General features: G+C 39.7%; 1 protein-coding gene across 5 annotated transcripts in view; it reads left to right on the forward strand.

Moving 5' to 3' along the window:
- Bard1 (BRCA1 associated RING domain 1) overlaps positions 1 to 23,182 on the forward strand; it is a 184,081-nt gene that overhangs the window by 64,515 nt on the left and 96,384 nt on the right. The window contains exons 2-3 of one of the 5 annotated variants that reach the window (XM_055616983.1): positions 5,085 to 5,177; positions 8,983 to 9,056. The exons of 3 other annotated variants lie outside the window; for them this stretch is intronic. The gene's annotated coding sequence lies outside the window, so the exon portion shown is untranslated. The remainder of the gene's footprint in view (positions 1 to 5,084; positions 5,178 to 8,982; positions 9,057 to 23,182) is intronic. One more of the 5 variants, XM_055616984.1, reaches the window with a different exon arrangement.

Consider the following 23,182-nt stretch of genomic DNA (forward strand, 5'->3'; position numbering starts at 1 on the left):
CTGATGCTCTCTTCTGGCCTCTGGAGATCTGATGCTCTCTTCTGGCCCCCGGAGCAGCTCTGTAGGTGCACATACACATGTGTGGGTGACACATTCATGCACCTAAAAAGTAAATAAATATTTAAAGATATATTAGACTGGACATATGCTAGCACATACCTGGCATCTCAGAATTCAAGAGGGTAAGGCAGTTGAACTCATTGGCACAGGAGACAACTTCCTGAGCAGAGCACCAACAGCTCAGGCTCTAAGATCAACAATCAATAAATGGGACCTCATGAAACTGAAAAGTTTCTGTAAAGCAAAGAACACTGTCGTTAGAACAAAACAACAGCCTACAGACTGGGAAAGGATCTTTACCAACCCTATATCTGACAAGGGCTAATATCCAGATTATATAAAGAACTTAAGAAGTTAAACAGCAACAAATCAAGTAACCCAATTAAAAAAATGGGTACAGAGCTAAACAGAGAATTCTCAATAGAGGAATACCAAATGGCAGAGATACACTTAAAGAAATGCTCAGTGTCCTTAGTCATCAGGGAAATGCAAATCAAAACGACCCTAAGATTTCACCTTACACCCATCAGAATGGCTAAGATAAAAAACTCAAGTGACAATACATGCTGGAGAGGATGTGGAGAAAGGGGAACCCTCCTCCACTGCTGATGGGAATGAAAACTTGTACAACCACTTTGGAAATCAATCTGGTGCTTTCTCAGACATTTAAGAATAGTGCTACCTCAAGACCCAGCTTTACCACTCCTAGGCATATATCCAAAAATATATCCAAAATATGCTCAAGTATACAACAGGGACATTTGCTCACCCATGTTTGTAGCAGCTTTATTTGTAATATCCAGAACCTGGAAACAACCCAGATGTCCCTCAGTTGAAGAACGGATACAGAAATTGTGGTACATTTACAGAATGGAATACTCCTCAGCAATTAAAAACAAAGAAATAATGAAATTTGCAGGCAAATGGTGGGATCTAGAAAAGATCATCCTGAGTGAGGTATCCCAGAAGCAGAAAGACACACATGGTATATACTCACTTACAAGTGGATATTAGACATATAATATAAGATAATCATACTCAAATCTGTACACCCAAGGAAGCTAATCAAGAAGGAGGACCCTGAGTAAGATGCTCAGTCTTCATTCAAAAAGGCAAATGAGACAGACATTGGAAGAGGGAGAAAAGTGGGAATGGGACAGGAGCCTATCACAGAGGGCCTCCTAAAGACTCCACCCAGAAGGGTATCAAAGCATATGCTGAGATTCATAGCCAAACTTTGGGCAAAGTGCAGGGAATCTTATGAAAGAAGGAGGAGATAGAAAGACCTGGAGGGAACAGGAGCTCCACAAGGAGAGCAACAGAACCAAAAAATCTGGGCACATGGGTCTCTTCTGAGACTGATACTCCAACCAAGGAACATTCATGGAGATAACCTAGAACCCCTGCACAGATGTAGCCCATGGCTGCTCAGTGTCCAAGAGGGTTCCCCAATAATAGGAACAGGGATCATCTCTGACATGATCTCAGTTGCTCTTTGATCACCTCCACCTGAGGGGGAGAGCAGCCTTACCAGTCCACAGAGGAAGACAAAGAAGCCAGTCCTGATGAGACCTGATAGACTAGGGTCAGATGGAAGGGGCAGAGGACCTCCCCTATCATTGGACTGAGGGAGGGGCATAGGAGAAGAAGAGGGAGGGAGGGTGAGACTGGGAGGGCATAGGGAGGGGGCTACAGCTGGGATACAAAGTGAATGAACTGTAATTAATAAAAATTTAAAAAAATTAAAAGAGGCTAAGGCAGGAGAATCATGAGTTCATGGCTAGTATGGGCTACTCTGCAATATTCTGTTCTGTTTGTGGATTTTTTGCTGTTTTGTTTTGTTTTGTTTTGTTTTGTTTTGTTTTGTTTCTGGAGATGTACCCATTCAAAATTATTCAAAGTCTTATGCCTCAAATGTCTGCTGTGACCTCAAACAAATATCTGGGTATTCAGATATCAAAGAATACCAGGGTTTCTAAGAACTAGTATTTCAATTCTGAGTATTCAATTATAAGGAAATGAGGTACCTTCCTCTGTGCTAGGAATAGCAATTGCACTAACATGGTTTCAAACATATCAGAAAAAGAATCCCAGTTGCTAAGCATTATATGAGGAATCCACAGTCAGATTTTGTTCTTAAAGAGGCAGCCAGGTTTCCTATGAGACAGAAGCAATATGAGAAAGAAGTTTACAAAATTAAGGTCTGAATAAAGGAAATTTGGAACGAAAGAGATTTGGCTATTCTTAGATTACACAGCCTAGAATGTAGTTTGAGCAGGAAAGTTCTAGTTCAAACTCGGGCAGCTAGAGTCACTTATCACAATTTAGTCCCCCATCTCCCCACAATAATATTTCTCAAATAAAAGAAAAATAAACCTCAAAAGGATGCACTCCCTAATAGGTAGGTGGTCCTAAACTAATCCATAGGCAACAGGATAGGTAACCCACCTAAAATTAATCCCATGGTGGGTGTTAGAGCAGCTCTAACAGCCTAAAATAGAACAGAAGTCTTAAACAATAAACACTTATTTTTTCATAGTTATGGAATCCAGGAAGTCCAAGGTCCAAGTACCAAGAGCTCCAATTATGGTAGGTGTAATTTCCAGTTTGCAAATGACTGTCTTCTCACTAGGACCTCACTGCTAGAAAGTAGACAGTGAACCCAAACTCTGAATGTCTTTCTTTTAAAGACACTAACCACACTCCAGACACTCCAAACATTGCCCAAGGCCACCTTACTGGAGACAGGGATTCATAAACTTCAGGAGACACAGCAGTCAGTTTATAATACTTGGTATTCCAAGCAAAGCAGAGTATAGAGTTCTCTTTCAGAAGGAGAAACAGATTCGCTACCAGAGGGAAGGCCTCTCGGAGTATACCTACAACGCAAAAGTGACTTTCTCCTCCAGAAACTGAGACCAGGAAATATGAGAGGAAGAAGGAGAAGGAAGATTTGACTTGCTAGGTCTAAAAGTCTTCTCAGTCTCTTTTCCCCTTACTTACAAGAAACCTGAGATAGAGATTGACATTCCAAAGTATAGCTTTAAAGACGGTAGGAGGTAGGGAAGGGAAATGAGCATGGAGATGAAGGTTCTGGCTCTGGGGTGATTGAGGACCCAGCTGAGACTTTGAACCTATTCTAACAAGCAACTTTATGTCCCCAGGTGGTTGTAATGAGCTAATAAAAATTCAGATTATCCACTCTGCACAACTACAGAAAAAAATTCTACACTGGGAAATGGGGTAGGGTGAGCAGGATGCCAAGAGGAAGAAGTAGAAATATTTCCTGTATCCAGATACTTGCTCATCCTGGAGTGACTGGTTGAGTCCCAAGATGAATTAAACTTGAGAACCACTTATAAATCTTGTGTTTTCCTTCCATTCATTCTGCCTAAAGAAATCAAGTTGACAAATGGTTTGTTAAGATGACAAATATTTTCTCTGGAGAATATATAGTACCTAGAGAAAATGTTCTTTTCCCAGAAGCTAGCTCAGGAGAATTCTGTTGTAGGAAAATGTGCGGATCTGTTGTAGGGATATTCCACTAATAACAGAATCCTGTGAAGCATCATGTTGTCTTCAAAAATATGTTGGCAGGAAAAACTCTAACAGAAGAAAGAGGATAGACATAGGATCTGAAAGAGACACATTTCCAGGATGAAGAGGGCTACATATTTAGTTGTCTGGCTTATCAGACATTAGTGAAAGGAGAAGTTATTAAGTCATTGACTAAATGACTGGTGGAGTGAGTTCCACCAGTTCCATTACAGAATTACTTGTAATTAATATCTTTATGGCAGGAAGTGTGTATGTGTGTGTAACCCAGAGTAATGAATTATCTGCAAGATATTTGAGCTAGCTTATGTGACGATTAATTTTTTTGTGTGTCAAGTTCACTGGGCTAAAGGATTCAGACAAATTATTTTGACTGTGAAGATACTACGGAGAGAGGTTGGCACTGGAGTCTATACACTGAGTGAATAACACAGTCCTCCTCAATATTGCATGTGTATGTGTATGTGTGGGTGTGATCTTGGTAAGAGGAATCTATTGATAGTCAACCCTCTTCTTGACTCAGAGCATAACAGAAGAGTGCCTGGAAGCGATTTTCATATGCTACTGGAATGAATCCTTGAAATTTGAAGGTAAAGATAGTCTGTAGTGAAAAAAAAAAAAAAGCATTATATTGGCAGAGTCTTGAGGAAAGTGTCCTGAGGCTCAAAGAGATGTGTTCATTACGTGTTCATTCTAATCAGAAACCTGCCAGCTGATTCTGTTACGTAGCAACCTCTACTAAAATTATAAACGCTATGCCCATAAGGAAGTAATGGCAGGAGTACGAAACAAACGGTGAAAATGTCAGTTTTTGACCAGGATTAACAGCAAAAGAGATAGCTATAAAATTGAACAGCCTCGTAATAATGAAATAATATGATTTTAGAATAACAGAACCCAGGTGTCATCACTTTATAATTAGCAATGAGGTTGACATAATTAATATAATAGACACAGGGCATATAGTAACCAAGGAAACTTGGCCAACAGGAATATATAATGCTGGTTGGTTGGAAAGTGGAAAAGGAAAACAAATGAACACAAAGTATAATGACACATACATTTGAAAATGTCATTAAAAAGATAATTATTTTGTATGCTAAACTAAGAAATTTTTTTTAGTTAAGATTTTAGAAAGCTCAACAGTCTTTCTGTGAAGTTTAATCTGTTGGGGGGAATTGTTTTCCTACCCAAAAAGGTATTTCTTGGAGTTAGGTTAATAAGCCACCAATAGCAATTAAATGTTGATTTTTATGACCAAAAACATTTAAAAGTTAGAAGTAAAATAGTTAGTACCAGCCACTGCAGTAGAAAATCATGATGGTGTCTAGATTAGAATAAATTCTCAGATCTAGGACACCCTGATTAAGAAGCCATGTTAGTTCAAAAAAGGCCACTTAAATTTTGTTTGGAAATACCTGATCACTTGAGTTCATTACCTTAACATTCTTTATTTTCATATGGCACAGTTCAGAGATACAGTTCCATGCTCATCAAAGGATCCTCACCAGGACTAATCTCCAGTTACCTACAATAGGAATCAGCTTGTGAACATTAAATCTGTAAGTCAGTTTTCCCCCGTTCCCCATCCCTCTGTGTCATTCTCTACAATGCTCCCTGCACACGTGCTTCAGGATATTATACTCACATCCTTGCTAAGGACTTGCTATTGGAAGAACCTAAGCCAAGACAGTGGATAAAGGTAGAAATAAGGAAAATATAGCTACAGGGTTATGGTAATAAGTCACAGAGGATCTGAAGCAGTGCAATCAATGTGGTAGCACTTCTTAGCGCAGTACATTGGGCTTCTCCACCAGGCTGAAGAAGCTGCACAGTCCTGGCTTCTTAAGTAATCAGACTGAAATAACCCACCGTAATGCTCTTTACCAATTAGGAATTGTCAACTCAATTCTAATGGAAAGCTTTCTACTGGTATAATCATCCAATTCAAAATTACCATCTAATGCCGGACAAGGCCAAAGTCGCCAATCAAAACTTCTCTGCCTTACTACCTCCTCATTTATTTTACAAAAGTCTTCTCCTTATGCCTTTTTAATGAAATCATGAAGTGTGCTAGCCGTCTGTAGCTGTGTAATTCATGACATATATCTTTGATCACATGAATTATTTAAAAATTTAATGTGCCAAGCTATCTTCTACCACACAAGATAATTTAATATAGCCAAGAGTAACTGCTTTTTGGCTGTATTTTGAAGTCAGATGAGTGATGATGGGAGAAAGAAGGATTCCAGGGTTTCTGAAAAAGTTTTGCCTGGGTTAGCTGGAACGATTAAATGTCTTTCAAGTAGATGGACAAGACTTCAGGAATAGTAGATTTTTTTTTCTTTAAAACAAGGAGTTCAATTTCAGTTAGCTTAAGTTGGAGATATCTAGTAGACATTCAGAAGCTTTCAAGGGGGCACTTTGATACGTCGATTTAGAATTCAGGAGGAAACCCCACACAAGAGATACAAATTTGAGGTCACTGGTAAATGGATGATATCTTAAATAATGAGAGTGGATGAGTATATTACAAGAGTAAATGCAGTAATAAAGAGAAGAGATACAATGCTTAGGCATCGGAAACCAATGATGCTAAAAGCATGAAAGAACTGGAAACACAGAGGAAGAGGACCGAGAAAAGGCTGAAGGCTGCCAGGAGGGTAGAAGAAAGCCCGGGGACTTGTCTAGGAGACCGCTGAGTGATAAAACAATGTAAATTAACAAAGAGGAAAAGGCTGTCTCTAACATTGCTGCTAGGTCAGCCCCAATAAAGACTGGTCATTTATGAGTGATGGCAGGTGAACGGTGTTCAATGATATCATAAGAAATCATTCCTGGAGTGAGCTGAGGTTTAATGAATATGTGAGTATTTCTGGGGCTGAACACAACTCAGACTTCTCCAACGAAGTGGGGAAAGTGTACATGAACAGAAGGTAGGACTTTTAGGATGAACTACAGCTACTTTCCAATTTGCCTAAAGCTAGCTATGTCGTTGGCAATAAACACTTTAATATGAATGGCAGATGAACAGCCAGCCTTGGTGCCCTAGGGGAGAAAATACGCTAACACCAGAACTCTCCTGGCAGTCGGACTAGATTAATTTACTGAATGCTTTTGTGGTAGATTTTGCTGTTAAATATGTTGGATAGTAGTTTAAAATGAACAATAGTACCAAAAACTTTCCAATTTCAGAGGGGTTTGGGCTTCTTCCAATCAGTGGGGCGCCACTTAGGTGCCCTGGAAATGGTTCAGGTTGAAACTGCCTCTTGACAGTAACACTAGGAAGGCAGTTGGCAGTAAACACTAATTGTTCAATGAGAACCCGAGAAGGATAAATCCTACCCCCCACAAAAGATATAGTATACATGATAAACAACCCATTCAACTCTCCCAGGACATGGAGCAAACTAAGACCACATAATCATTTCATTCATTTTATTATCTGATTAGAAACCTGTACTGGGTCCAGTTGTAACTTTGATGCAATAGCTTTTGCTTTATGATGACAGTATTTGATTTGGATATAGAAACTGTCTTTAGGTGACTTTATCAATATTTAGTGTTTTCTTCTTGCCTGGCTTCTCCCTCCATTCTCTAAACAGTAAGCATACTCAGGATAAAAATGCCTATACCATTGTCCTGAAGATCATGTGACTTACAACCCCCTTACAGAGAGGCTCACAACTGCTTATAACTCTAGGAGGATACAATGGGGAAATATATTAACAATTTAAAATAAAATAAAATCAAAATATTATTGCGTTCATTTCCACCTGTACATTCACTTTTCCACAATTCAGTCTCCACAGAATCCCTTTTGTTGTGCAACATTATTCCTGCGGAGGTATAAACAGCCACCTATACCAGGGACTGACAACAGAACAAAGTAAAGACATCACAAAAGCCCAATTTGATGAATCAATGAGTTTTCTTGGGGTTAGTTATAGGCATATGGGTTAGGGGTTACTTACATGGACAACTGGAAGGCAACTATATCACCAAAAGCCCACCCTAGCATGGGTAACAACTCACAAAAGCTGGGACCCTGAAGTTCTCTGCACCACTTTCAGTTAACAGATAAGGGAATGTCTTTGCAGCAGAGCTTATTGCTTGTATAACCTAGGTATGGAGGGACCTTATAAATCTGGCCAGTTTCAGGGACTCCCTGAGACTTCTGAGTTGTTTATTTCTTGAGTCTTAATGAACTTCCCTTTAGAAGTTTCTGGGTCTTTTATATTTATTTTTTATAGAAGTGTATTATAAGTATTTGTGTGTCTAACACACATGTACAAGGACCTGCAGGGTCCTAAATAGGGTGACATATCCCCTAGAACTGGAGTTACAAGTAGTTGTGAGCCACCTGACATGGGGATTGAAAGCTGAACTGTTTGGAAAAGCAGTAAGTGCTTTTAACTGCTGAGCCATCTCTCCGGCCCCCAAACTCGCTGAGTTTAAGAGCATCCCTCTGGGATAGACTGTTTCAGTTTGGAGGACATTTCTACACAGCATCTCTCCCTGTCCTTTTCTAAAAATATTTTGTTCTTTACTGATGCTATTTATAAGCCAGAACTCTAAGCCACAGTTCACAGTTTCTTTTTCAGGCATTGGTGCTTTTGAACTTTATTTTTCTTTGGTTATTTCCTTCATTGTTGTTGTTGTTATTGTTGTTGAAGTATATCAAAATGAAAAGTTACAACAGTTTAGATAAAGGATATTAACTGGCTTTATTTGTGATTCTAGAATCGGGCAACACTTCATTCTATAAACCACAATAAGTGCTCTGATGAGCTGAGCAGAACAGGCTGGTTTTATAGCCAGAAAAGGGCTGATGAAAGTGGAGAGACATGTCATTCCAAAAGTTCTCTCCTTACAAGGAAACAGGGAGACAGAACACAGCTAGTGCACTAACAGCAGAACACTTCCAGTGACTTATTGTTGTTTTTAGTTCTGTGGTTTCTTGTGTGGCATGGGGTTGAATTTTGTTTGGTTTTGTTTTCATTTTGGTAAGGATTAATGCAAGGAAAAAAAAAAAAAAACCTTCCTGCTGTGCTTACATTGGTCTGTCCAGAAATTTATGTATGAGCTCTCCTTGTTTTTTAGAAGGTCAGATGATAAGGTATTTGCATTTTGGTGATACAGAATTTTAGCACAACTAACACCATTTTGGTTTTAAGTCTATCTGTAGGATCTAGTGCAGTGGCTTTAGACCAAAACAATGACTTTCTGTAATTTTCATTTAGCAAGGATCTCAGCTGGAAAACTAAGTAAAATTTGGCCCCCTCTGCACTGATGACCCAGTCGCACACTGAGATCCCTGTGGAGGCTGCAAACTTGGATAACTGGGCCCAGGCTTTCTCTTTGCAGGTTCTGATACATCCTCAGATGCTGTGAGGATCAGGTGTGCTACTTCCAGAATCCCTGGGCATGGACACCTGCAGGTCTGGGAGCTTCATTAAACTCTGCTACATCTTTCTCCTAAATCCACATTCGTTAATACCCATCCCCACTCTAGATCTATTTGTCTTTATAAAACAACATTCTAGGTGCGTAGAAAGTTCCGGGTCTCCACTCACTCTGAAACTTTGACAGAGCAAAGAGGGGTACTTAAGAAAACATTTAAAAACACTTATGCTTCTGATCCGTCAATGGAAATGCAAACAAAACACGAGACGGTATCTTCACAGATGCTTCTGACACACAGCCCGGAAAGAGGCTACCCCATTTCTTGTCTCTGACCCTCATCTATTCAGTATTACTCAGCCTCATTCTTAGCTAGCTAACTCCCACTCACTACACATCTTAGTTTAATTTTCATTGGCAACGTTAAACTATGGCTTGTTATTTCGGTCATTTCTGAAAGTCAAAGATCAGCAATTTCAAGAACGTAGACTTCCTCATTTCTGATGTCCACCGTCAGAGTGAGGAGGAGGCAGGAGAGTCCTCCTGACCTGCGGGTGAGATCCTCCTTCCTTCCCGGGATGTCCTCCTGTAAAAGGGTATCCCTTTCCAGGTCTAGGCTTTTCTTTGCAAACTCTTTGAAAATCGTGTGGAGCCTCTCAGGGCAACTGCAGAGTAAAGGAGGCTCCCTATGGAGAGAGAGACCTTGTTCATGAGTAAAGCGGTGTTAGACTGCAGGCAGACAGCTTTGTCTTACTTCCGCTCGGCCCTAAGTGACTGCGAGCCTGCCCTAACCTCTCTCTATCAGTAAAATCCTGCTGAATGTATTCTGACTTCTCCAAGGGTTATTTTGGAAACCAAATGAGATGATGTATTTGAAAGTATCCATAAGAATAAGGGGTTACCCAAGCGCTGAGTCTATTCTTAGCAAGGTGTGTGAGTTTAACATTCATTGGCATTCACGGCCAATCTGAAGATCTTGTATTCATAACTCCCGGTTCTCTACATTGCTTTCTTCTGCTCTGCATTCAGTAGAAGCTGTAATTCCATGTAGATATAAGGACAGGTTTAGACTAGTTTCAGAAAGCAAGAAAACATTTTTTTTCCTAAAAACAATACAAAGGTCTCATAATGATTTTTTTTTTTTCATAATCTTGTTGAATTTTCTTGTGGGTCTCAGTGGGAATCTTCTGAGCCTTCCTTATGTTTTCACTAGAGAATACTTATTTTCCCACATAAGTTGAAATATTCTTTCAGTCAGACTCATAAACTGAATTTTGATTATTTATTAAAAACAAGTCATTCCTTCATTTTCAGAGAAGAAGATTTTATGTATTACTTCTTCTAGTTAAATTACATGTATCTGGAGAGGCTTATCTTTAAAAAGTACATTTTTGTGGCATATCAAATATGTGTAGTCCAAACAATAGCATCTACTTCACTTTCCTGCCTGCCAATCTAAAGTGATATATTTCTCCTTTCATCAAGTATTGTGAATTTGCATCATTAAAAAAAAAATCATTGCTCAATCACATTGGTGGTTAAATATTTCCAAGTGGTTTAAGTTTTCCTATTCGTGTCCTTATAAATCTGTTTTTCCCTGGAGCCAGAAATACTTTTAAGGAGGCAATTATTACCTTATGAAAAAATAATACAAGCATCTATCATTCATTTTATTTTATTTTATTTTATTCTATTCTATTCTATTCTATTCTATTCTATTCTATTCTATTCTATTTTATTTTATTTTATTTTATTTTATTTTATATGTTTGGCCATGCTAAAGATCAAACATAGATCCTGTTAGCAAGGGCTCTGCTGCCGAGCTACAGCCAGGTCCTATTTCTACTAAAAATGATATGTACTAGGTAAGAGCATTTATGCTTTCATGTGACTCTAACGTAAAACCCCATGAGCCATAGCAATGCACTTAAAACCATCCAATCATTCTTCAAATTCACCCAGCCTACCTCAGGGGCTTAGGAATGTACTCCACAGCTCTGCATGTCAGGAAATGCAATAGCATACCGTGTATCAACTCATTTATTCATTTAGAGACAGCACCTGCCTCATATAACTCAGGATGACCTTGAACTTCAGATCTTCCTGCTTCTGCCTCTCCAGGGCTGAGATTTCAGGCACAGGCATGATGGCTAGGTGCTAATCAACATTATTTGGGTTGGTAAGCATTGTTTTCATTTATCGGATTCATTGACTCATTCATTCAGAACCATTTTTGACCTACCAGGTACCCATTTAGGTGGACAAGTGGCTGAGCTAGGTATTCAGATGAGTCAGAGAGAAGATCTGTCTTCATGGATAATATGTTCAAGGAGGAAGACGGTCAGCAAAGCTGTGGAGCAGTCAACAAGAAGCAGGGTTACATGGGAAACTGGTTGTCAAAGGAAGACACAACAATTAATTTATCAAATAACTGGAATGTACCTCTGTGAGGACAGGAAAGTAATACCTAAAGAAAAAGAGGGAGCTGGCCAAATAAAGAATTAAGGGGTGCTTTCTGAATACAGCTACAAGAAGCCAGTGCAGCTGCTGTCTGGTGAGCAGGGGGGAGTGTGATGGGCATGAATGTGGTCACGGAAGTAGAGTAAGTAAGAAAGCTTGTGGAAAACAAGCAAAGGGTTAAGTTTTGCTTGAGTGGGAGAGGCAGCTATAGGAGAGTATGAAGCCGTGATCTGGTTGCCGATAGATCAATCTGAGCTAGGAAAAGTAGTGTACCAGAATCCTACAGGTGTCAGATTAGGGAATGAAATACGTCAGCCAGTATTGCCGACCTGCTGATTCAGAAAAAAAAAAAAAAATGTAGGTCATTCCAAGTTATCTTTTAAAGATCTGTTGATTCTTATTTCATGTGCATGAGTGTTTGTTGGCATTGGCATATGTATTGCATGACTGTTTTCTTACATTTATGTATGAGGCCACATGGCTGCCCAGTGCCAACACTAGCTAGAAGAGAGTGTTGGTTCCCCTAGAACTGGCACTATGGACAGTGTGACCCAGTGTGTAGGTGCTGGGAACTGAACCCAGGTCTTCTGCAAGAACAGCAAGTACTCTTAACTATTGAGCCATTTCTTCAGTCCCTCTTTCAGAGTTTTCTTGGGCACAGAGGATTAATAAACAAGTATAGAGAATTTGATGGGCTATAGGATTTGGGAGCTCAGTGATTTTGTTAAGACAGAAAAACATAGTTCATAGCCATTTGACAGAACATTTTGAAACATTGGTGCATTTCATTTCATCATATAAGTTAGGAAATATTTTTCCTAGTAGGAAAAAAAAAACATACACATGTTATACTGTATGTGTGTGGTTATACACATAGAACTGGAAATAACCTTGCACATATTTTATGCTCAAAAAATATTGCACTGAATTAATGCATAAATGTGAAAATATAAAATGTAAGTACATGTGCTCATGAAAAAGGCAAGTAAGCATGGCCAACTATTTATGGCTGTTCTAATCTACCTTGATTATTAGATGGGTCCATTCTTAACTGGAGCAAAACCTAGATCCAATTTGTGTAAATTATTTTACTTGGGACTTCCAAGCAAAACTATCTAAAGGATCTAGACAACAAGTAAGTGAGCAAAGGGACTGGAGGTATAGACTTAGTGTCTCTTAACTGGACCTGGCATGCCACAGCTCTTGATGCTTGTATTGGGTGGTTTTGTGTGTCAACTTGACATAACCTAGAGTCATCAGAGAGGAAGGAGGCTCAGTTAAAGAAATGCCTCCATGAGATCTAGCTGTAAGGCATTTTCTCAATTACTGATCAAGGGGAAGGGCCCACCCCATCATGAATGGTGTGGTCCCTGGACTGGTGCTTCTATAAGAAAGCAGGGTGAGCAAGCCATGTGGAGCCGGCCAGTAAGCAGCACCCTCCCCGGCTTCTGCATCAGCTCCTGCAGCCACTTTCCAGCACTGACTCCTTTCAGGACAAGACTATGACTGGGAGTATAAGTAAGCCAAATAAACCCTTTCCTCCCCCAACTTGCTTTTCCATCCTGGTGTTTCCATAGCAGCAACAGAAACCTTCACCGAGACACTACCTATCAGCAAAAATGGCTGATGAGTAGCTACAGGAATTAAATCTTTATGCTGTGCTTTATTCAGAAAGCCACTGATCTGAGAAGGCAGCAGATTCGCATCTTAAAAATTTGCCCTGAATCACATCTCCTGATAGCAAACTTTATAGGGAATGGGAACAAAGACAGCCAATTACCCCAGAGTTTATTCTTGCCACTCCGGTCCAGGTGGTCGGCCTGTCTCTGAGATTCTTTTCAAAATGCATCTCTGCACTTCGGCCTCGTTATCATCTGTTCCTGTGCACTTGGGGGTGCATACTGGGCTTCATGTTTCCCCTAGTAGTATCACTTGGGTTAGAGGTTAACCCAGGACAAACCTGTAGCAGTGGGTGCAAGCTGAGCTATTTACATGGTCTGTGCACAGAGTTCCTTCCACAATATGAAGTATAAATGTGTTCTTATCATGTAAAAGTGCCCCCATCTGTCCCCTATCACTACCGAAAATGCTTGGAACTAGATGTGTGTCAGATTATGCTTTGTTCTTTTTTTTAGATTTTGAAATGCTTGCAAGTACATAATGAGGTATCCTGGGCATGGGATCCAAGTCTAAACACAGAAATTCACTGGTTCTCCACGTACTTGACTTTCACACCTTAAAAAAACTGTGAACCGCATTCTGGCTGCACCTTTTATATGAGGTCAGATGTTGTATTTCCTACTTGTGATGGCTTGGTCAGTACTCAAAAACTTCAGAATTCGAAGCAGTTTGGATTCTCAGGTCAAGGATGCTTGATTCATACCGGGAGTGGCAAGCATGGAACAAACAGAGTCTACTTGCTTCGTCCCAAAGGGCAGGTTGTTCTTGGTTTTAGTAGACAATTGCTACTATGCAATGAAGAATCCTATTATGACAAAATTTTCCATTTTTCAGGACAGGCAAAAATAATTTAACCATTACTAAATCCAGAGGGGTTTTATTTGGTTCGGTTTTTTTAGACAAACCCTTACTGGGACAAATAAACATATTAATTGGAATCTGGTTCTTGGGTTCTTAATTTTGGCCTAGAATTTAATCTTTCTGGGCCTTTAATTGTATAATGCATGGGTGATATATTAGTGTGAAAAGTAAACTACTTTTTGAGTGGTCTATAACATTTTAGATTACAAAGCTTATTAAGAATCTGGAAGTATGGCTGGGCACAGTGGCACATGCCTGTAATCCCAGCTCTTAGGGAGGCAGAGGCAGGCAGATCTCTATGAGTTCGAGGCCAACCTGGTCTACAAAGCAACTCTAGGACAGCCAAGGCTACATAGAGAAACCCTGCCTCGGAAGAAAAAAAAAAAAAACTGGAGATATGAATGCTTTCCTTAAATTGCCACAGTGGTGATGATATTTGGGATAAATGGTGTCCATCGACTCCATTAAGCTTGCTAATAAACTTTTAAGAATCATAAGGACTGACTCTAAGACTCCCTTGATTAATTAAATACAAAACTAAAATATAATGATGCCTATCTTTTTCTATTTCAGACCAAAGTCTGTGGCTCAATTATAATAAATAATTAAAAAAATTAAAAACCTACTTTTCAGTTTGATTTTTCTCCTTGGCCTCGATCATTTATTTTATTTCCTCTATTTTATTAAATTATAGCCTTTTCATTTCATTTATTGTTTTTGTTTTATTGCTTTCATTTTTTCTATAGTCAGAACATCGAAAATTAGTTAAGCTATAAATAAGTGAATAAATGAATAAGAAATGATAGTAAATTGCAATACAAGTAATAAAAAACTTATTCACATAATTCTGTACCAAATAAAAAATGAAAATAACTGTGAGCTAGAGAACAGTTTGTCTCTAGGGTCCTCAGACCTCTGTCTTCTGTTATTTTTCTCTGTGGGTATTCTTTTAACCCTCCTAACTGCTCCCATGCCACCTCAGCCCTCAGAACGCACCATGGTTGTCCATTACCAAAGTGTGTTGCCTTTTGGCAGCAGTCTAGGTCACAAATCCACGCTGGGCTTATTTTCTTAGCCTTTCGCTGATTTTCTTTTTCTCTTTCAACAAAATTCCAGAAGCCCTTGCTAACTGTGTATCATCCTGACCCTCGATCACATCCTGCTTCGTGATGTCACTGCTCCACCACATGACTGTGCCATGGTGCTACATGAAACTTGGTACCTTGCCCATAAGCTTCATGGCACCTAGCAAAGTGAGGAAGGTGGATAATGGCTTGGTAAACATAGATTAAGTTTCATAGACATGCTCCTCATTCAAAGCTGCCTAGTTTTCCAGGCTATTATTTTCTTTTCCAGATGGGGTAAATCACCCAACAGAAATGTCAGTTTTAAAATAAGTTTTCACCTGGTGATGCAATGAGAGCTGAAGCTACACGGCAACCTAATGATATGGGCAGACAAAAGATTCTTTTCTGGGAACTGTAAGAGCTCATGGTGTAAGGGATCGGGGGGGGGGGGGGCTCCAAGGATGATGGGGTGAAAATAGAAAGCTGTGGATTAAAGAGGGAACATATTCTTTAATATAGAGTAGGAAGATAGGAGCTTATGGTTTCTGATAATTTACCAGCCCATCTTATACTTTTATTAAGCCCGTGTTGTTGGAGTAGAAGTTATTGGGCTTTGGATATAGCCTGTTATTCACTGCAAAACACAGCCTTCAAGTAAATGCTAATATGGCTTCTAAAGGTTAATGTTGCCAGTGTCAGATTTTTCTAGGCAGGAGTTTAAAAGGCTTGACATTTGCTGAGTAGCCCCCGAGAAAGCGCCTCTTATTAAAAGTGTGCTCCTCGGAGCTAGCCTCATTTCAGCTAACATTGAGTGCCTACTATATTTGAGGCATACAAGTGTGGGAAGAAGGGTGTTCTTGCCTTTAAGTCAGTAGAAACAGTGAGAGTGTGCTTTTAATAAACAAACACTTGCCTCTCTTCTCTCCTCACTATTTAGTGAAGAAACAACACAGCAAGGACAAGTGACAGGAGAGTATGAAGGAAGAGTCCATGCCCATGAGAGGACCTTGGCCCAGGAGGCTTTCTGGAGGATAGACTTATGATGTTTGTGTATTTTTTTCTTGTGAGACAGATGCTAAAGATGATGCCAAGGTCTGGCATACACTAAGCACGCACTTTATGTCCTTACATCTGGTGTTCATGTTCTGCATCAATGCCGTGTATGGATGGATCATCTATTATTTATCATTTCTTACATTTGTATCTATCCCTGGTGCTGAGATTGCAAGCACTAGGCATTTTTAGTGGGTTCTGAGGATCTGGCTCAGGTCCTCATGCTGTAGGCCAAGTGTTTTACCAACTGAGATGTCTCTCCACCTCAATATGCTGAGTTCCATCAGCATCTTCCTTCTAAAAAAAAATATATGGAACATAGATAAGCCAAAATAGTGTGGCATAGAGTATGGAAAAATAACAACTCATTTGAAAAGGAAAAGTGTCTGTCTCTGTCTCCCTGTTCCTCTGTCTCTGTCTCTCTATATCTCTGTCTCTGTGTGTGTCTTTCTGTCTCTCTCACACATATATGCATACACACACACGCGCACAAACACACATATACTTAAGTAGAATAATTTAAAGGTTACAGTTTTTTACTTTCAAGTTTTATTAGACTGTTTGGGACAAGGCATGGAGTCAATATATTTTTCTAATAATCACTTGGTTAGGACCAGGTTTTTCTACCAAATACCAGATTTCTATTTAAAGGCAAAGAAAATTTGCCTTTAAAATATTATTTTGAGCACAGAAGAATATATTAGTTGATTTAATTTTTGTTGCGTAGCTATATGTTTCTGCTTCTGGAGGGAGATAGATTTACAAGACTCAGGAAGTACAAGAAAATTACAAGGCTCAAACAATTTATGAAAATTCCAAGCCCCTCCCTGTGGTTACATAGGTAGTAAACAATCAGTGAAAGACCGAGATTCTGGTCTGTGGAGCCGCCTGCAGGTTGAGTAGGGAGACCCAGGGATGAAGCTTTTGTGAGTCCCCACTCATAGTGAGATTGAGGAAGCATGTATAGAGATGCAGCTACATTTGAGGGAAGCCTCTGTACGTAACCCCAAGAGATTTGTTGGCTCAATAAGGTAGAGTGCAGTGGAGCTGTTTCTTCCATCCGAGGTGAACAAACTGGCATCTGTTAGAATCTCAAATTTTATACTTACGTGATATTACTCATTATTTAGGATATAAAGGAATTCTTGTCTAAAAACCTAAAGGTATCCTAAAAGAAAACCTTTAATATGCCTTTCTTGCTGCTGTACCTTCCCATCGTGGTGGACACTCATCCCTCAAAGACCATAAGCCAAAATAAAGGTGTGTAAAAGTTGCTTTGATCACGGTGCCTTCTCACAGCTACAGAAGAGTAACCAATGCAGTCACAAAGACTCTTATGGTGCCATTTCCAGAATGATAGACTATAAATTTGTTAGGGCCAGGCAGGGGCAGTGCAGGCTTGTAATCCCAGCACTCCGGGAGGTTAGCTACATTAGAGAGACCTTGTCTCAAATCAAAAGTAAGTTAATACAAATAATTATGGGCAGTGATCAGCACTTGTCCTTTTCAGAAGAGAGGGGAAGAGGTCACCCCTTAGCTTTATAAAGAAGAAGTGCTCTTCTTAACTGCTTTCAGATTAAAATCATTACGCCAAAGGTGTATTTTGTTAGGGTAGCACATAACCATAAAGTTATAAATGAATTTCAAATTGTCATAATTTATAATTACTTTCCATACATATTTGCAATTCAACAAAGAAAATTCTTAAGAAACTAATAATTCTTATGCATTCTTTTTTTTTTCTGTGCTGGAGATTAAACAAACACTCTGCCACTGATCTACATTCTCAGCCCAAGTTTTACAAATTTAAATTACCATAAAGAAAATCTATGGAAATAGAAAATCTTTTATTTGCTGAGAGATTACTAGCCATATTTAATAGGTAAGCAATTGCTTTTCTCTACTGTATAATTTGAGGTTAAATTTTGAGATGAGTGATAGACTTACAAAGAGTAGGAACATATTCTCCAAATTTGTTAATGTGCCTGAAAAGGTCAGAGGACAAATCCTTTTTATTTTTTTTTCATTACCTACCATTACATAGATAACGCTTGCTTTTTCCTATCTATCTATCTATCTATCTATCTATCTATCTATCTATCTATCTATCTATCTATCTATCTATCTATCCATCTATCTATCTCATCACTTTACAGCCTGATCCAGCCCCCTCTTTCCTCCCAGTCCCATCCTCTCATACCCCTTCTCCCTTCCCCCCTCCTTGTTCTCAGAGAAGGGAAAGCCTCCAAGGTGTACCAACCTGCCTGGCACCTCAAGTGATAGCAGGACTAAGCACATTCTCTCCCACTGAGGCCAGACAAGGCAGCCCAGCTAGAGAAAAAGGATCCAAAGGCAAGCAACAGAGTTGGAGATAAGTCCTACAACCATTGTTCCGAAACCCACATGATGACCAATCTGCACATCTGCTACGTATGTGTAGGTGATCAATCCAGTCCATGAATGCTCTTTGGTTGGTGGTTCAGTCTCTGTGAGCCCCAATGGGCCCAGGTTAGTTTACTCTGTAGGTCTTCTTGTGGTGTCCTTGATCCCTCCAGCTCCCTCAATCCTTCCTCCCCCTCTTCCACAGAACTCCTCTGATCAAACACTCAAGTGATAGCAAGGATGTGGAGCAAAGGGAACGCTCCTCCATTGCTGGTGGAAGTGCAAATGTACACAACTACTGTGGAAATCAATCTGGAAGTTTCTCAGAAAATTGGGAATAGATCTATCTCAAGACCTAGCTATACCACTCCTGGGCATATATCTAAAAGACGCTCCAGCATACCACAAGAATATGTTCCCAGAAGCTTTACTCATAACAGCCAGAAAGTGGAAACAACATGGATGTCCAATCCACTGAAGAATGGATAAAGAAAATGTGCTACATTTACACAATGGAATACTACCCAGCTATTAAAAACAAAGACACCATGCAATTTGCAGGAAAATAGATTGAACTAGAAAAGATCATCCTCAGTGAGGTAACCCAGTCTCAGAACACGCATGGTATGTACTCACTCTTAAATGGATATTAGCCATAAAGTACACGATATCTATGCTACAACCCACAGACCCCAAAAAGCCAAGGAGGGCCCAAGGGAGGACACTTGACCCTCACTCAGAAGAGGAAACAAAATAGACAGCTGAAGTAGATAGAGGGAAGGAACTGGCTGGAAGAGGGGCTGGGGAGGGAAATGGAGGTGGGAATCAGGTGTCGGGAGGGGCCAGAGAGGATGAGAGAGAAAACAAAAATCAGTGTGGTAGCATCTCAGGGACAGGGAAGGCTCCCGGGAGTCTATGGGGGTGACCCTAGCTGAGATTCCTAGCAGCAGGGGATATGGAGCCTGCAGTCACCATTTCTTATAGCCAGGTGGGACTTTCAGTGGAGGGAGGGGGACCACCAAAACACACATAAAACCTTCAACTTAAAATTTGTCATGCCTAAAAGAAGTATAGGGATACAAATGGAGCAGAGATTGAAGGAAGGGCGAACCAATGACCGGTCCAACCTGAGACCCACCCCACAGGAAACAGCCAACCCCTTGACACTATTAAGGATACTTGGCTGTGCTTGCAGACAGGAGCCTACCATAACTGTGTTCTGAGAAGCCCATCCCAGCAGCTGGTAGAAACAGATGCTGAGACCCACAGCCAAAGAATAGGCCAAGCAGAGGGAAACTCTTAAGAGCCATTTCTCTCCTGACACCTTGTGGGATCCATGGATTGAACTCCTGTCACCAAGGATTCAGGCAAGAGCCACTGCCAACTGCTGAACCATCCTACTAACCCAAGATCTTTCTCCTTGCCGTGCAAATCAAGGAGCATGTTTTGAAAAAGACCTATGTATGAATGTATGTGTAGAGTTTTAATTTGTTCCTTTTTCTGCTGAGGCCTCACTCTGTAGCCCATGCTAATCCCAATTTTATAGCAATCCTTCCCTTCAGCCTGGTGTTGGGCTTACAAGCACAGGCCACCGTATTCGGCTTACACATCACCCAGTAAAAAGGTACACTTCGGAAATCTTTCAAAACACTTTCTGAACCAGACAAACAAAATTCATTTTCTACATGAAAATCAGGTCTTAACAATTCAAGCCTAGCAGAACACACGAAACCTCAGGAGGCCTCTATTGTATTATTATTTTCAACTATGTAAAAACAAACCTCCACTCTGGATTTGAAACTTAATCTCTTCCCTATCCAATGTACTTTTTAAAGAAAGTTCTAAGTATCAGTGACTCCCACTGCTTGAATAAATTTTGATCTCTTCCTGTACCAAGTAATTGAAAAGGGGATATGTCTGAATAGCTTTGTTTGTTATGATTCAGCCAAGGCCAGCCATGTAAGCGAGGAACAAGCCATGTTGGTACATTTGCTCCTGGTACATTCTAATGAGTACTTGATTATTTGGATACTCCTTGTTCTGTTTTATAATAGAAGTGAGTACAGAGCACACAAATTAGGTTGCGGTCCAGTCTTAAAAAGCTATCTATAATTTTTAAAGTATATATTTTTACATACCTTGTGGCTGATCTTCATAGACTGTTGTGACCAATAATAAAGCTTCATATACAAAATGTAAAATGATAACTCTTTATAGAACCATGTTTTATCAAGGATTATACTACACTTCTCTTGAACAGTATGGATTACTAATTGTGATTTTTTTATTAAATATTTTATGATATGTTAAATGTTATTCATATAGAGCACACGTTTTTGAAGAAAGAATATTATGTCTCATTAAAGTCCTATTAGAAATAGTGAGATGTAGTCCATGGCAGCTTAGTATCCAAGAGGGTTCCCTAGTAGGAGGAACAGGGAGTGTCTCTGACATGAACTCAGTGGCTGGCTCTTTGATCACCTCCCTGTGATGGGAAACAGCCTTATCAGGCCACAGAGGAAGACAATGCAGCCAGTCCTGATGAGATCTGATAGGCTAGGGTCAGATGGAAGGGGAGAAGGACCTCCCCTATCAGTAGACTTGAAGAGGGGCATGGGAGGAGATGAGGGAGGGAAGAAGGGATTGGGAGGGAATGGGGGACGGGGCTACAGCTGGGATACAAAATGAATAAACTGTAATGAATATAAAAAATTAAAATTACAAATAAAGAAATGAGTCAGAAATTGGAAAGAATTTCACAATTTAAAAATTCTTCTCCTGGCCAGATGTGGTGGTACACGCCTGTAATCCCAGCATTTGGGAGGAAGAGGCAGCAGGATCTCTGTGAGTTCGAGGCTAGGGTGGTTTACAAAGTGAATCCAGGTCAGCCAAGGTACACAGAAAAACCTTATCTCGAAAAACAAAACAACAAAACAAAAGAAATTCTTCTTTTACTCCATGTTTTTGAGCTAAAAAACTGAATTTTCCACAGACATTTTTTAGGTTTTACTGCATTAAAAATAATATTAAGTCTCCTAAAAGAACAAGTACACTGGTTTTGCTCCAAATTTCTTCTGCTCATTTTAACAAACAAGCCATGTGTATGAAGTACTTCATGAGAAATAAAACAGAACAAAATGCCATACCTTGAGTAAAACCTACCTGGAATATGGTTGTATTTCACTTCCCCAAAAGAGTGTTGCCATTTTTCATTTTGACTTTTTCCTTTACTTGGAATTCATATTGCTTTCTTAACCAGGATAGGATTTTTGTTGCCTCGACAAGACACAGAGTTCTTGATTCATGTTTGCATAGAACGAAAGCACTGTAGTACATCATAACACTTCTAAAGCTGTTTCACCAGCTTTCTGTCATATTATAAATTGATTTGAAAATACCTATGCTCTATAAAGGCAAAGAACCCATTATTCGTGCTTAAATACTATGTAAACCTTATTTAGTGGTCCAGATTTGTTTTCATTTTTTCCTTTTCTTATGGATGGACACAGTTTATACTTTAGAACTGTCAGACTGCAGTCATTTACTGATTAAAAAGAAAGGCCTCCCGTATCACTAGACTCTGTTCCTCATTAGTCTTATTGAATAATAATGAGTCCAGTGATACATTTCTAGAGATACATATGGATTCTGTACTGTAATATTTGTATGCATTATATCTTTATGTGATAGAGTAGTTACGGTCTATGAGTACACTTGGAAAGTTAGAGAACAATGGAGAAATGCCTCCAGATGCGGACTTAACAACTAAATGAAGACATACTTCACTTTGTGAAAAAGATATGCAATAGTCTACATTACTGTTCTAAGAGGTCTATATTGATACCCTTTGTTATCTATTGCTAACAGTGACCAGTGAGACAAGTACCCTGCTTCTGAAAATAGAGGAATAACGTGTTCTCAGTTGATCTTCATGGCAACACTATAGGAAGGAAATTCTTCTTTTGCTTGTGTTAGAGCTAATGAAAGGAAAACACCGGTTGTAAATTCTGTAAGAATTGCTTGCATCACTCATTCACCTTTGTATATCTGGTACCCCACATAGTTACTTTTCCTGTTGCTCTGATAAAAGAGCATGACCAAGGCAACTTAACGGAGAAAGAGGTATCTTTAGTTCTCTCGCCCAGCAACAAACACAGATGACTCCTGTGTTTTCCAGTCACCATGAAGCATATAGGAGCACTTCCAGCCACCAAGCAATCAGTTCTGTAGTAGCCAGCTGTCACAGTTTGCCGATTCAATTCAATTCAGTTCACATCCTGTCTACCTGGAGGCAGCATTTGAGTCGCCAGGTTGGGTACTTCAGGTTTGTGTACAACCTGTCCATTACTTCATTTGCCAACTGCAAGTTTCTGATTGTAACGAATAACATAGGGGTGGCTCACGGAGTTCAGAGAAACACTTATGCACATTTATTCATTTATTATAATGGGTATCACAGAGGATGAGGTGAAGAGATGCATTAGGCTGGGGATGCAAGAAGGGAGGTGTGGCTTTCCTACCCTCCAGGTGTCTCCAAGTGTTGCATTATCTGGAAGCTTGATCAACCCTGCTGCCTTGGGGTTTGATGTAGGTTGCATTATGCAAGAACAAATGATCAACTCATTTCCACCGGTGATCCATGCAACTGCCAGCCTCCATCT

Source organism: Psammomys obesus, unplaced genomic scaffold (genome assembly GCF_907164565.1).
Source record: "Psammomys obesus unplaced genomic scaffold, mPsaObe1.curated_primary_1811, whole genome shotgun sequence".
Taxonomy (NCBI): domain Eukaryota; kingdom Metazoa; phylum Chordata; class Mammalia; order Rodentia; family Muridae; genus Psammomys; species Psammomys obesus.